Below are 17,105 nucleotides of genomic sequence, written 5' to 3'. Positions count from 1 at the left end.
GACCTTATGTATCTCCTCTCATTTATCTAATGAATCAATCCTACATGTTAGGCTACTTTCCAGAAGAGTTCAAGAAAGCCTTAGTCATTCCTCTTTTTAAAAAAGGAAATAGAAATGACCTGAATAACTACCGACAAATTTCATTACTTTGTTTTCTTTCGAAATTGTATGAAAAAGTGGTGGCTACTAGAATAGTGAATTATTTAGAGTCAAATAACATATACTCCGAAGTTGATTTCAATAGTTTTGTGATTAGTATTTTTTTTATCTGTCAATGGCATTTGACACTGTTTCATCAGATTTTCTATATATAAAGTTAGAATGGCTTGGGCATGATGTGACATTAGAAGTTCCTCAGGGATCAGTACTGGGACCTGATCTCTCAGAACATGTTAACAATTGCCACACAACTACGTTTGCAGATGATACCACAATGACAATCACTGGGTCTACACTGGAAGATGTATTAACAAGAGACAAATAGGTTATTGATAGATTCACGTCATGGTGTGAATGTAATCACTTCATATTAAATACCTCCAAATCTGTTTCGATGAAATTTTATAACAGAAAAAATAACATTTCAGATGGAGTAGATATTACTGATGAAATAGCGATGTCACATGATGTTAAATTTCTAGGAACCATGTTAGATGAATCTTCAAATTGGGATCTACATATCGATGGGGTTTGCAAGAAACTTAATGTAGCATTCTTCGCGATTAAGCAGATGAAATTGCTTGTAGATGAAAAAAATCTCTTAAGTATATATTTTGAAATGGCATTTCCGCATATTTCCTTGAATATAATGTCATGGGGATGTGGTAGAGATCTTGATAGAATATTTGTTGCCCAAAAGCGCATTATAAGACTGATTTTTGATATGGATTATCGTGATAGCTGCAAACCTATTCTTATAAGGGAAAATATATTATCAGTTCCATGCATATATATTCAAATGTGTGACTTATGTAAGAAATAATCTTGCATCTCTTGAAACGAATGCTTCTTTTCTTAATTATTATCATTCACGTCATGGTGGTATGTTGAGGATACCCTCGCACAAATCAAATAAATTTAAAAATTCTTCAATATACAATGCTATTTCACTTTACAATACATTACCTGATTCAATCAAGGAGTCAAAATCATATGAAATCTTTAAGAATAATACGAAACTATTCTTAATGAAAAATGTTTTTATAGTTTAAAAGACTATTGGAGTGATACTTCCTGGAAATAATTCCCAATATAATATAATATGTGTATTTGTTTTTAAATTGTAACATTTATATATTAGGTGCCGAGTTTTATGTTTTTATATTTATATTCTATCTTTATTCTTCAATTTGTTATTCAAGTATGACTAACTATTATTTTTATTCTTTAAATATATATATATATATATATATATATATATATATATATATATATATATATATATATATATATATATATATATATATGTACCGACAATGGTTAATAAAAGTATTATTATTATTATTATTATTAATAGGAGCAAGCTGTCGCCTCTAAAAATCTCGCCTACCGGCAGTGGCGCAAAAATCCCTTTGCAGAAAACCGAACTAGGTTCGTTTATGCTCGCAATAGAGCAAACTTAGGATGAATGAAAGCAAAGAACTTCACAATCAAAGAATTAGGGATGAACTGCTTGCCAATCCTAACTGGTCTATATCCTTCTGGTCAGTAGCTAAAGTTGTTAATCAAAACTTTACAAAATCTGTAATTTCGCCATTAACAAATGCGGATGGTTCAATTGCAACAACAGCTTTAGAAATTGAACTGAAATATACTGAAACAGCTCAATATCAACAAGGCGTCTGGTTCTGATGAATTGCTCGTCATCGTACTTGAAAATTGCCCAAATGAACTCGCACCAGTATTTTGTAGACTTTTCAACCTGTCTTACAAGAATCTATAGACCAGTCGCTTTACTATCAGTGATATGAAAAATCAAGGAGAAAGCTGTGAAGCATCAGATCAATATCTCAATCGAGAAACATGGAGAGTCAAGAGCTGTAGATTTTGATATTTCTAAGGTCTTTGACCGTGTGTGGCACATTCGTGGCACACTTGTTTTATCATTCCATTTGGATTTCAGGACATCGGCAGCAGGAGGTTGCATATCTTAATGAGGATCTAGAAGTAATATCGGATCCAAAAAGATAAATGTCCTAGAACCAGATACTATAATGTAATTCCACTTTCTGCATCGATAAGTTTGTTGGGTTTTAAAATGGACACCAATATGTCTTGGCACAATCATGTCGCTGAAATTGCACAAACCGCTTCTCAAAATCTCGGAACACTTTTCCGAACCGGAAAACTGTACATACCTGAGCAACTTTTGATGCTTTATAGAGCTCAGATCAGACCTTCTCTCGTATCGAGCCCCGCTCATAAGCATATCCTGAAGCTGCTGGATTCTATCCAGAAAAGAGCCTTCCGCCTGATTGGAGACGCGTATCTACTTCACTTGCAACCTTGATAGTCTGATACATCGAAGAACGGTTGGAGATTTGTCTCTCTTCTATAGATACTTCCACGGGAAATGTTCGAGTGATACATGTTAGCGGTACATATTAGAAATTCGCGACGGACTGTGGCTGCTCATCGTTTTGAGGTTCAACTCGGTATACCTCGAACTTCACTGTTACATCTGGAGAACTGCGATTGTGTGGAAAGAACTTCCTGAGAACGTTTTTTCAAATGGATTTGATCTCCAGCGATTCAAATCCAATGTGAATCATTACTTTCGCACAGGCACCGGTCTTAGAGCGCCTTAAGGATTTTTCTGTAGTGCTTGTGTTTTGTCTTTAAAAAATAACCCTTTCACTTTAAACAAGATTCCTATGGCTGGGATTGAATCAAATAAGCTTATGGATGTGTGTATGTCCTGTCATCGATGACATGAGTAGAATCAATTACTGAAGGAAGGTTGGTTGAGTATCAGGATCACCTTTTTCCTTAGAAAACAATTGTTTATCTGCCAAACAATTGATTTATTTGCAAAAAACAATTATTAAAAAAAAATTGATCCCGTTACCTAACCAACCTCTCTTCAGAAAAATTATTGGATCACTGAACTAGTTAACAGATTCACTATATTTTGAGAATGATATCTGATTCAATTTCATTACGAATGTTTTGAGAAAATAGTGAAAAGGAAAAAGTGTTCTCATTAGTAGGGGAGCCCACGATGCAAAATGGGGATTTACTCGAGCGTCATAGAGACATATTAGGTTGAAAAGCTTAGGTGATAAGAAGAAAAAAATGTTATATAATATATACCTTTTCATCGGTGGGGGAAGCGGCTATACATATAAATATGTAAAAAAATACTGTTGCATGGACATATTCGAGCGCGTCAGATATTGATAGCATCAATGTCCTACGTATTTTTAATAATGTTCGTATGTTATTCTGATCGTTTACATGATGCGGGTAGTTGTACGTAAGGGTTAAAAGTGATAAGAAATAAAAATTAATCGAGCGCGTCAGATTTTTTAAGGGGTTGTTAAGTGCAACAAAAGAAGTTCTCATTCAATAATCTGACGATTTCGATCTGACGCAAACTCGCGGCCATTATTATAATGTGCAAAAAAAATTCACCATTTTGAAATACTCAAGATATATATAGTTCATGTTTATGTTTTAGACGTGCTGTCTCATAATCTGACGATTATCTAGAGGGATTCGCCTAATCTGACAAAAAAAAACTTTTAAAAAAATGTTTTTTGAATCATTGGAATTAATCAATTGGAAAGCTTAGGAAATAGCATGCAAATAAATAAGTGTATGTTTTTCAAGTAGAATACTTGTATTTATAAGAAAATAATTGAAAAAAATGCTCAAAAAAATTTTTTATAATCGATTGATCAATTGATCATCTTCATCTTCATCACGAACGAGTCTCTGTGATCAGCTGTGATGGCGTCATGGCAGCAGAATTCAGAGTGGGGACGGATTGAGAGAATAATATATAGAGAAAAGTGAAAGAGGAATAAAAACTTGGAGAGGAAATATAGGTATTACACAGCTGCACGACGAATTTTTGTAATTTCGACTTGCGGAAATAGTCAGATTATATATTTTTCGTTATCCTTCAAAATAAAAAAATAGCTACGCTCGAGAATGTCGAAATGACGTTATTTTTTTACAACTTTGCTGCCCTCCCCTTTCTTTACATCACTCTCAAATCATCAGATTACTGGAATATATACTTTTTAGCATGTAATTAACTCACCCTACCTTAATCTGACGTACTCGAGAATTTCTGATGATCAATTTTTTTTTATTAATCTGAACCTTTATTCTTCACGGGGGGCCTTATATATGGGGCTCATATTTGGTGGAGGTACTTAACCGGGTACAAGGTATCCCCCTGTATATCAATCTGCCGCGCTTTAGTAAATCCCGGAATCATCGCTTGGGCTCCCCTATTATATATATTCCAATGTTCATATAGAAATAGTTGTTTCGAAATATTTTTCTTCCATGTAATTCAATGTTTATATGAAAGTAGTTATTTCAAGAGGGGTTTTTTCCAGTTTGTGTCTGAAAGTCACTCCTCTGTATGATCCACACATCTTCATATAGAATTTATTTTGAAATTGTTTACTTTCTTCGTTTCTTCGAATGATTTCCATATTTTTTGAAAAATGGAAAAGAAAAAAGTTGAAACCATTTTTCCCAAAAATGAATCTCTTTTAAAAACATACCCCTTTCAGTTTAAATGGTCGTGGGAGCGTTCAGTTCCATGCATATTTGCATTTTATTTCAATTGTGATATTTCATGGGAGTTTTCATTCATTAGTAGCTGTTTATTTTCTTCGTATACATTTGTTTTGAGTTGTTAGTGAACTGATTTCGATGATTAATTCTTTCAAAATGGAGTTTCTTTTGAATAAATTAATCTCCTCTTTCTGTTTATTAATAGTTAAAAACAAATGTTAAATAATTTAACATAATTTCATTATTCCAAAATCAATAACCTACTAATTGATATTTTTTATTTTTCAAATAATTCAAGTTGACAATTTTCTGTGAATGAATACTTCGAAATCTGTTACTTAAACACTATTTGATTCTCTTGATTTACTTTTTTCAAACCTGTCGACTGACACGTATGATCTATTAATTGATTACAAAATTTTCTCAACACAGGGAAAGATTCGTGGCATACCAAGCAGAACGAACTGAAATAATATTGGACAAAGGATATTTTGAAAACCAATCTATATATTCAAAATGTTGATTATATGAGCAAACCCTCAAAAAATTCAAATTTAACTTTTTTCGCACGTGATTTTTTTCTTTTCATCAACTACTAGGTTATTAGCCGAGTTCAAAATAATATATTCTGGATATTGCTTTCTTTGAATGGAATATGGGAATGAAAGTATGGAAAGGATAAGTGCATATTCTTCGAGAGCTACTTACCACACCAAAAATAGTCATGGTGCATTTTTCTATACTTTCAGAGTATTGGAAGTATTCTGTATTTTATTCAGAAAAAACCATTTTCATCATCTCACATGTAGAACACAATATATAAAATTTAAGTTGTGATTTGTTTCGAAAGGAGTTCTTTATGTCCTAGAAGGGATGATTGTAATTTCATTCTCCGGAGACACCTTTTCCGCTTTTTAGCAGATGGTAAGAGTAACCCCGTTCGATATTCTGAACGTATATTCTCATATCTGGAGAGAATTGTATTTCGAACAGCTCCTTAGAAATAGACCGTACTTTGCTATCCATCTAGAAGGAAAATTTGGATAGTGACGAAATGGCAACAGGATATCGGAGAGCACCTTGTATCACATCGAATGTTTCGGTTGTCAATCAACAACATTGACATAATTTCACATTTAAAAACTTCTTTGACATCTGTCGAAGAAGTTGAGAAATAAATAATCAGCAAAGGGATAACTGCAAATATCTTTGAATTTTTTGTCCATTTCTGAAGACGGAGGCAGACTTTGACCTTTCAAACGTTAAAATAAGTATTGTATTATTCCTTAGCAATTTTTTTGATAGACAAAATTGTTAATACGACAAGTTACTGATAAATAGAACGATTTTCATTCTGAAAAATACTTTGATTTTGCGTAGTAACATATCGAGTTGAACTAAAAAGTTAGCCCTATCTACACTTGTATAAAGTTCTCCATATAATTTTCAGATTGTGAAAGGTAAAAATACCCAAAAAAAGTCGATAAAAAACTGATTTTCCTCCACAAAAAATGACTTTCGTTGAATATTTTTCATGTTTTCCATAAACACTATCATTTTTGTCCAAAAAATTTTTGGACATACATATCCATGTATCACACTTGCTACATCTTCAACCGTTTCGGTCCATGATAATCACCATCATGGTTAGACCAATGGAAGTCTTGATAAAACTAATTTGGATTTTCATATTTTGAAAGCCACTATAGTATATAAATCAAGAAATCCTGGCACAATGTAGAATAACCAGGTGTCAGGTAGTCAATGTGAATGAGGTAGCAATCGAATACCAATAATTTTAAAATTTCAAAAATTAAGTTAGATTCTCGTTCGTTGTTTATGCTGATCTGGAGTGTTCTAGAACCGATAGAGGATAAGACTGAATTTCAGAAACATATTCCAGCCGCCGTATAGTAGGATACTACTTGAAATGTTTCTATGATTAGTTCATTGTTATATTACAGAACATATACAGTGTGTTACAGCCAAATGGAATAAATCAATTATTTCATTTACGGTATTCGTCATACTTCAACGGAAAAATGCTTTCCCTACTTTCAATCCCCGTCAAGTGACAGGTACAACCCCCAATTTTTTAAATGGAAAGTATAGACTTGTGATATATCGTTTGAAAGGTCTCTTTATTTTCTATAATGTTATCGCTTTGAAGTTTATTGCAACACTTAAGATGAAATAAATCAAAATCATGTGGTTACCGAAATTCGATAAAATACACTCAAAATTTATTGCAATATACTCAAAACTTATTTCATGTTGAGGTATTGATAATAAGAAAGTAAGCAAAAACCATAGCAATGTTCTTTTTAGGTGGCGTTCTTTGAAAAACTGTAAATAATTTCTGTAGTAACGTTATTTTAAATCGCATTGTCAACTTGTTTTGTATGTTACAACATCAGTTGTCAGTATTTTGATTCAGGTTTAAAATTTGTTAACTTCAAGTTTGACAAATGGTTAGATCAACGGAAATGCATAAAATAACAGTTTTATAAATGACTAGTACTATGTTGCTGTATCGCTGCTGTTCCAATACAGCGCCATCTAGTGGCGAGTTACAGGAAAATTGATAGCCTAAAAACCTTCTCTATGAAAAATTACTTATACATGTCAAGTTTTATCACGATCGGTTGAGCGATGTAAAAGTTTATCACTTACCAACCAACCAACCAACCAAAAAACATTCGTTTTTATATATTATTAGATTAGTCCCCCTAGAAATAAAAATCGAAATTTTTGATTTCATGTCCGTTTCTGACTTACAGGGGAGATCAAGTTTTCGTTGGAATGTCCTGTATTAGAACCACTGAAGAGATCAGCAAAACCAACAAGAATATATGAAGGATCATCGAGTGCCTTACCTGTATGTAACATTTCATCTCCGATTCCATTTATACATTTTCGATTGATAATGAATGACCAAAAAAATTATTAAAATTAGATTGGTCACGGAGAAAAAACCCAAACATAACAGGAAGTAGCTCGTCTATTTCATGAGAAATTTTCTAATTTACCGCATATATCTCAAGGAAAAATAAGCAAAATAGAGAAGCAGTTTCGCGAGCTTGGTCATGTGGAGTAGATAAAAAAAGCAGCTGCCAAATGCAATGAATGATGAACTCAAATCAAATGCGATGCTTGAGGTTTAGGAAAACACACATACATCGAGTAGGCATGCATCCACTACATTCGATGTTAGCTATACATCGATAGTAAACATATTGAAAGAAAATAAAATGCATCCTTATGCAATGATACATGCTCAGGAGCTCATGGAAGACGATTTCGATAGAAGAACTTATCTTTGTGAGCAAATGATGGACATGTTGGATAACAATATCATCGAAATGTTATGTTTTCTGATGAGTGTACTTTGTCTCCTGACGTTCATGATAATAGGCAAAATTGCCGCTACTGGTCAACGGAAAATCCTCACTGAATGAGAGAAGGACACATACAATACCCCGAAAAGGTTAATGTTTGGGAAGGGATTGTAGGAAACCATATCATTGGTCCCTTTTTCATTGAGGGCAACTTGAATAGCGATAATTATTTGGCACAAATTCAAAATGATATCATTCCAAGTTTAGCAAATTTATATCCTGATCCAGGAAACTCTCAAGTTTCAGTGAATACGATATGGTTTCAGCAGGATGGAGCTCCACCATATTACCAAATTAATGTTCGGCAGATTTTTCAAACAGATCTTCTTAAACAGAATACCTCGATACAACATTTCCCAATCGACGGATAGAGAGGCGAGGATCGATTTGGATTTATTTTAATTGGGATATGTAAAAAGCAATGTATACAAAACTAAATCCTCAGATTTGAATGACTTGAAACAACGAATAACGCTTGCGATCAGGTCGGTCACGTCTGACATATTAAATAATGTTTTATTTGAGATTAGGATGTTGCCAAGACGTTCATGGTGAACATTTTGAACATCTACTTCGTTAACATTTTTTTTCTTCGTATTCTACATATCATATCGTGGGCATCCCATGAAGAATGCAACAACAACTATGAGAAGATTCACATGATTCCAGTTATTTCAGTGAACATCAAAAACATAGTGTTGAAATGGGTAGAATAACGAAGGACACATTCACATTGTATAAGAATGTTGAATATGTCTCCTTCTATCTTCTTCGATTTTTGTCAATACATTTTTTGTTGTGGTATTATAAGCATTTCAGATTGTCTGTTTTAGGTCTTTTGAATCGTAACGTGTATAACGATAATTTTTTTTCAATATGAACCCAAATGAAACAATTTAGAGGAGTAAAATTAGAAAATATAAATATCTGTATCCGTGTAAAACCCCAACAGTAAAATCGGGGCCTTTCAAAATCCTATCCAATATATCAATGCAAACATTGATATCAAAAGTTTCTTGGAAAGTTGTATCATTCAGTTGTATAACTTTTTGTTATACAATAATGGTGAACATTGTATTCAGACATACCTACTCGTCAAAAAAGCCAATTCTTGCCGAAATATGTTATTGATGAAAATGAATTATCTGTAAACGAGGGTGTTGCTATCTCCCATTCAGCGATTACTTCTTGAATTCTGTCCAAAAATTAGTCAAAGAAACATCCCCTATTTTAGTAAATAACTGTGACATCAACTCCAACTCACTTTTTTATATCCCCTGGATGAAACTGAACTACTCGAGATAGTGAAGTCGATATCTTTTAAGACTTCCAGTGGCGTGGATGAAGTTCCTTGCAACCTCTTGTTCAAGGTGATTGAAAATTTGATCGAACCCCTCTTATACCTCATTAATATCTCCTCAGTCGAAGGTGTATTCCCTACTCGATTCAAACATGCAATAATAGTGCCTATCCATAAGAAAAATGACACACACTCAGCTTACAATTACAGAGGAATTGCGTTACCATCTGCATTTTCCAAAATATTCGAGAAAACTTATCAAAGAAGACTCCTCCTCTCTTTTTGCAAGAAGTATAAAATCATCCCAGACTGTCAATATGGCTTCCAAATTGGCAAGTCTACTCAGGATGACACGATGAATTTAGTCGATGATGTCATTTCTAATCTCGATAGAGGTGAAAAAACGATAAGTGTTCTATTCGACTTGTCACGAGCTTTCGACACTGTTGATCACGATTTAATTTTGAGCGAGCTGTTTATACTGGAGGCTGGGACCTTCCACTCTAGAACCTGTGTTGTTCCCACCGATGTTCCCCAGGGTAGCGTCCTAGGACCTATTCTCTTCCTTTTATTCGTACATGACCTCAACAACAGTAATCGTCAACATTGTACAGTGCAATTTGCCGACGATTCTTCGTTCACTCTGAAGTCTTCAGATTATGAGGGATTGTCGAGTCCGTCCAATCAAGCAGTTGCTAATATGCAAAAATATTGTTCTCAAAATGGTCCCATTCTGAACAGCTCAATAACTAATACAATCGTCTTTTCACTACATGAGATTGATCGCAGTGTTCTGGTTAGAATAAATGGCAAGTTAATACAACAAACTTCATTTGTAAAATTTTTAGGTTTGAACATTGATGCTCAACTCTCTTGGAACAAGCACATTGATTATATTTTGGAGTAAAATGTCGAAACATTGTTTTGTAATTCGTAATCTCCGTAATTTTGTTCCATTGAATATATTGAAGAGATATTACTATGCTTATATTAAATCTTCATTCAGTTATTGTCTGATCAACTTTGGTAACTGAACAATAATAAACGAATTACTAATAGCTCGAAAAAAGATAGTGAGAACAATGTGTTTCAAAATGATGACTCATGTAGGGAGCTGTTTACCGATTTGGATATTTTAACTGTTATTTCACTATATATATATATTCAGCTGTGTTGTTTATGTCAAAACTCATTTCGACAAATTTGAATCAAGAGATAATATTCGACTCGCCACAGGATATACGTTAAAATCTGACTATAATTTCATTATTCTCCACCATAAATTGACGAAAGTAGCAAACGGCCCTCTAATTATGCCCATCCAGTTATACAACTAACTACCTATCTCTCTTGAATAGCTATCAAACCTGCATACCTTTGATAAAAATGTTAAAAAACTGTTACATGACAATATATTTTATTCCCTCAATGAATACTTCCAGGCTGATTTGGAAATATCAATAACTTGATTGCAACAATTTAGACTGTACTATTTTCAATTGTCATAGTTTTCAGTTTCATGTTGTTTCATACTTCTGTTTAATATTTTCATATCTTTATGAAATGTGAATTTCCATATTTTAGTTCAATTGACTTTTTCCATGCTGTAGGGTCTCTGGAAATGAACTGATTTGAATCTATTTATATCGGTACATCAATTCTTTTGTCACTGCGGTGTTTTCCCAATAGCAATTACAAAATCTAATTCATCCTGGCTCTCTATTCTCCATCTTGGAAAAAATGTAGAGAATGTAGAAACCAAGAAATAATTCAACCTGAAAATAAATTCTTCAAAAAATGTGTAGATCATGCAAAGAAGTTTTTTCAGATAATATTCATCTTCTATTCTACCGTATTTATACGTTCTATACATTCAGACATACCTGAATATTCTTTAATTTACGGAAGAAAATTCGTCCATCGATATTATTTTTGTACTTTCTTCACTATCAGCCACATTATTTGATTATGTAAGCGGTTTATGGAACAAAATTTCTGCAATATGATTTGTCTGACATTTTGGAGAATTTTTGGAGTTATTGCTGACATAATTTTTTTTGCAAGATTGCGCCAAAATTGAAAATTAGGTAAAATCATCATTTATGATGACGTGTTACACTTCTACTTTTCCTTTTCTGAGTAATTCAATGGGTGATGGTCAACAAGGGGTGGGGAAGGAGGTATGATAGTTGAGGTTATGGTAGAAATATGTCTCACAAATGTGTTTTGAAGATATTTTCTGTTTTGTTTTAGGTTCTGCACACTGTATATATTTCAAAATTAGGTGAAAAAATGATTTTCTCAATGTAGAAATCTTTGAATTGAGGAAAATTTCCTAATTCTACTCATGCCCATGCATATCATTATATATTTCGAAATGTTCATGCAAGGTGTTTGATGAAAATTTATCCTCATAATCATTTGCAAACTGCTGTGATTTATTTTTCAAAAATAAACTTCATCTTTCAATTTTGAACCATTCTTTACAATAGGGGAGCCTAAGCGGGGATTTCGGGATTTTCTAAAGCGCGGCAGATTAATATATAGGGGGATATCTTGTACCCGGTTAAGTATCTCCACCAAATATAAGCCCCATATATAAGGCCGCCTGTGAGGGATAAAGAATCAGATTAGTAAAAAAAATTGATCATCAGAAATTCTCGAGCGCGTCAGATTAAGGTAGGGTGAGTTAATTACCTGCTAAAAAATGTATATTCCAGTAATCTGACAATTTGAGAGTGACGTAAAGAATGGAGAGGGCAGCAAAATTGTAAAAAAATTACGTCATTTTGACATTTTCGAGCGTAGCTGATTTTTTTTTTTATTTTGAAGGAAATAATTCAAGGATAACGAAAAATATATAATCTGACGATTTCCGCAAGCCGAAATAACAAAAATTCATCGATAAAATTCAATGCGTGCAGCTGTGTGATACGTATATTTCCCTCTCCGAGTTTCTATTCCTCTTTCACTTTTTTTCTATCTATTACTCTCTCACTCCGTCCCCACTCTGAATACTGTTGCCATGACGCCATCACAGCTGATCACAGAGACTCGTTCGTGATGAAGATGAAGATGATGATTAATTAATCAATTGATTGATGGATGTAGTCGGTACTACGTGGTAGGAAATCATAATGAAAAAAAGAGAAATTGAACTTTCTATATTTTTTACCACTTTTAGTTGTAACTAACATTACTGCAGTTTCGTTTTATAATAGATTGATCATAAAAAATTAAATTTCTTTGAGCATTTAAAAAAAAAATTTCTTATAAATACAAGTATTCTACTTAAAAAACATACACTTATTTATTTGCATGCTATTTCCTGAGCTTTCCAATTAATTGAGTTCATCGAATTGATTTTTTTTTAATATTGTTTTTGTCAGATTAAGCGAATCCCTCTAGATAATCATCAAATTATGAGACAACACGTATAAAACATAAAGATGAAACATATCTTGATCTGACGCGCTTGAGTATTTATTATAATGGCCGTCAATTATCGTAATGGGCGTCAGATCAAAATCGTCAGATTATTGAATGAGACCTTTTTTTTTGTTGCACTCAACACCCCCTTAGAAAATCTGACGCGTTTGATTTTTTTTTCTTTTCACTTTTAACCCTTACGTACAACCACTCACATCATGCAAACGATCAGATTAATATACCAACATTATTAATAATACGTAGGACATTGATGTTATCAATATCTGACGCGCTCGAGTATGTCCATGCAACAGTATTTTTTTACATATTTAAAAATCTATAGTCGCCTTCCCCACAGATGAAAAGGTATATATTATATAACATTTTTTTTTCTCATCATCTGAGCTTTGCAACCTAATATATCTCAATGACACTCGAATAAATCCCCATTTTGCATCGTGCACCTGCTATTAAGAAATTTTGTGAACGTATTGAATATAATTTCCTATATTCAAAACCAATGGTTCCTTTAAAAACACAAAAAAAAACTCTGAAAGCCAATTTTTTTTAATGACAAAAGTAGTGATTCACATTGGATTTGGATCGCTGGAGATTAAATCCATTTGGAAAAGCGTTCTCAGAAAGTTCATTCCACATAAACGCAATTCTCCAGATGAAAGAGTTCTCAAACAGTGGAGTTCAAGGTGTACTGAGTTGAACCTCAAACGGAAAGCAGCTCTTAGTGGAATCAAGTCACTGGAACACCTCCTGTGAAAGTATCCATATAAGAGAGACGAATATCTAACCTTTCTTCGATGTTCCAGGCTATCTAGGTTGTCAAGTGATGTTCGCGTCTCCAATCAGACGGATGGCTCTTTTCTGGATGGAATCCAGCAACTTCAGGGTATGTTTGGGGACAGAGCTCCATACATGAGAACAATACTCCAAATAGGGTCTGATATGAGCTTCATAAAGCATTCAAAGTTGCTGAGATGTGTATAGTTTTCTGGTTCGGAACAGTATTTCAAGCTTTTGAGAAGCAGCCTTTGCAATTTCAGCGACATATTGGTGTCCATTTTAACCCCCAACAAACTCCATCTTCTTTGAGAAAACCGATGCCTGGGTTTTTGTGGCCTTGAACTGAACCTGGTTATTTTCATCCCAATTCAAAATCACTTCTAGATCCTCATTAAGATATGCAACCTCCTGCTGCCGGTGAAGATGTTCCTCCGAAGCCGATGTCCTGGAATCCAAATGGAATGACAAAACGTGTTTGCTGTCGTCAGCAAAGCAATATATTGGATTCTTAGGTTTTTCCAATAAGTCGTTGATATACAATAAAAAGTGGGTTGGAGGCAATAGGGATCTCAGGAAAACACCAGCGTTGATGGTGAAAGTATGCGAGAAATATCCATCAACGGCCACTTGCAGGAAATATTCTTTCAGGAAGCTAGAGAGCCATACACAGAAATCCTTCGACAAGCCATAGCATCGGAGTTTGGCCAGCAAACCCTCATGCCACACACGGTCAAATGCCTTGAAAATATCAAGCGCAACAGCTCTTGATTCTCTATGTTTCTCGATTGTGTTATTCCAAATATGGGTGACATACGATAGAAGGTCGCTTGCTGATCGCTTGATGATCGCTCAAGATGCTGAAGCATCCAAATATTTGAGGATATGTTGGTTCACGACTTCCTTCATGATTTGTGATATAACTGATAGCAAAGCGACTGGTCTATAGTTGATTGGAAGTTTTTTTTTCCCTTTTTGGAAATAGGCTGAACGCGAGCAATTTCCCAACAAGAAGGAAAACCACCTTTTTTGTAAGACAGGTTGAAAAGTCTGCAAAACATTTCTTCCACACCAGAACAAAAATGATGTCTGTCGACACGCGTTTCGCTAACCAAGTTGGTATAATCAGGAGATGACTGTTTTTGGTCATCATGAGAATAATACCCGAAAAACCATTCTTGCTTCGAGATTATCATCGATTTGGTTGTATCGTAACGTAGAGCCGGGTTTGTGAATCGTGAATTTCTAAAAATGATTTTTTTTACTTCCCAATTAATACGACTGAAAACTATTGGGAAAAATTTTGGCTTTCTACTTCTTCATCTTTATACAAAAAATGCGGGAATCTTCCAAAGAAAGGAAGAAAGCAATCAATTTCGAAATAAACTCTCGATAAAGATGTGTAGATTATGCGAAGAAATAATTTTCAGACACAAACTGTAAGCCCTCTTAAAACAACCACCTTCGTATAAACACGAAAGAAAAAATACTTACGAAACAACTATATTTACATGAACATTGAATTGAACAAGAACACTCTTTCGAATTGAAGGGGTTATATTCTTAGGAGTGATTAATTTTTGGGAAAGAAAGTTTTTGGCTTTCTACTACTCCATCTTGATACATAAAAAGGGGATGAGGGAATCTTCCAAAGAAAGGAAGGAAGTAATCAATTTGAAAACAAGTAACTCTAGTAATAAAATAAGTAACCCATCACATAGAGTTACTCATTTTCAAATTGATTACTTCCTTCTTTTTCTTGGAAGATTCCCTCATCCCCTTTTGTGTATCAAGATGGAGTAGTAGAAAGCCAAAAACTTTCTTTCCCAAAAAACCCTCTTTCCTATTCAGTTTGCATTTCGAATATTCGTTATAGAATTGAATCAGATATCATTCACAGAATTCTTACACAATATAGTACATGAAAAATGTGAAATTTCACCTACATGGAACACTCTCATCCTCAATGGTGTACATCCGACGTTTATCGCCTCTTCACATCCAGTCTGTATAACATTACAAGAAGAAGTACTCAATTCATAAATATACCCATTTCAATTCAAACAGGATTCCTACGACTGGGATTGAATCGAAAAAGCAAAAGTATGTCATCGATTAGTAGATTTGACTCATTCATGACATAAAGTCTTGAAATGTTAATGTTAATGATGCTGAAGAGGCATTGGATGTCCACCATTGATGTTGGTGAAATTTCACCCCTTTCAGTAGTGTTTTATTCATAATTCAATGTTCATATGGAAATAGTTCTTTCGAAAGTATTTTCACTTTTGTGTAGGTAATTCAATGTTTATATGAATGTAGTTGTTCCAGTTTGTGTCTGAAAGTAAGGTTGGATTAGGTTAGGTCCAAAGTGAGTGGGTCTATTCGACTCTCCACCTCAACCCGCAAGGGTTTATTGTGGCTCAAATCTATTCACACTCGACCGAATAAACCCAGCTTCTTAACGAAGCCGATTATTTTGTATGGTGAGTGGTATTTCCAGTCAGATGGTGAGAGTACGGCTCTGCCGATGGATTGATGACAATCCAAAGAACCTGAATCGAATCTTCTGGAGTGATGAAAGAAGGTTCCATGGTGTGGTCACAACGCATATTACTGGTCAAATTACAATTTTCATAAATTTGTTTTCGAACAATGTGGAGTGTGAACGTGTGGTGTGGATTTCATTTTATTAAGTCATATTTTCACCTTGTTACTGGACCAGAACCACGATATTTAGATTTTCTACTGACACCTTACCAGAAGTATTAGACAATATTGAACGAAGGTCATTTTTTGTGAGAGAAAATCTGTTTTTTCCGATCTTCTATGGCTATTTTCACCTTCCACAACTTCCGAACTCTAAAAACCTGATTCGATCCCCAGCGGGGCAGACACAAAGTATGTACTCTGCTGTTTCATCATTTTCCAAACAAAGGCGAAACACACTGTCATCCGACAGTCCGAGTCTCTGCATATGATGATTCAAATGACCTGTAAGAAGGCCTGTTACACATCGTAATTCATCCCTACTTTGCAAGGGATGCTTTGTGATATGGATGCTCTCCCTGAAGATGACCAATTGAATAATTATGGCCTCTGGCCTCAATTATTCCGCCATTGTACTCATTTTCGTCTATTGTAGGTAGACGCAATTCGCTCGTCCATAAGTTACATCATTTGCAACAATACTAGGGGCGTAACTTCAACCTTCTTCGAGTAACTCTGTTCGTGGTTAGGTTAGGTTAGGTTCGAATAGGTTAGATCTATCCTAACCTACGTTACGTTAGGTTAGGTCTAAATTGAGTGGGTCTATTCCACCCTCCACCGACCCGCAAGGGTTTATTGAGGCTCACAACTATTCATACTCTAAGGCCTGTTAGACATCGTAGATCATCCCTACTGTAGTCCAAGAACTGTTTGGTATC

Source organism: Leptinotarsa decemlineata, unplaced genomic scaffold (genome assembly GCF_025532065.1).
Source record: "Leptinotarsa decemlineata unplaced genomic scaffold, Ldec_3_MD MMD2_tig00003736_RagTag_RagTag, whole genome shotgun sequence".
Lineage (NCBI taxonomy): Eukaryota > Metazoa > Arthropoda > Insecta > Coleoptera > Chrysomelidae > Leptinotarsa > Leptinotarsa decemlineata.
The sequence above is the reverse complement of the archived record's forward strand: the minus strand, read 5'-3'. Positions refer to the sequence as shown.